Raw genomic sequence first — 288 nt, forward strand, 5'->3', positions numbered from 1 at the left:
CTTTTACATTGCATGTCCAAGATTTAGTTAAAAAACTGAAATTGAAGTTAGGTTTTTTTCTTTAGAATCAAGTCCTGTTTATCATTCGAAGCAAAAAAACAACTTGTAAATGCAACATTCTTGTCCGTCTTGGACTACGGTGATATTTTATACATGCACGCAACCTCCCGGTGTCTTCATGCTTTGGACTCTGTGTCTCACGGAGCCTTGAGATTCATCACAAACTTAACATCTCTCACTCATCACTGTTTGCTGTATTCTCGGGTCGGGTGGTTTTCACTCTCGATT

This window comes from Etheostoma spectabile, chromosome 18, assembly GCF_008692095.1.
Source record: "Etheostoma spectabile isolate EspeVRDwgs_2016 chromosome 18, UIUC_Espe_1.0, whole genome shotgun sequence".
Classification (NCBI taxonomy): Eukaryota; Metazoa; Chordata; class Actinopteri; order Perciformes; family Percidae; genus Etheostoma; species Etheostoma spectabile.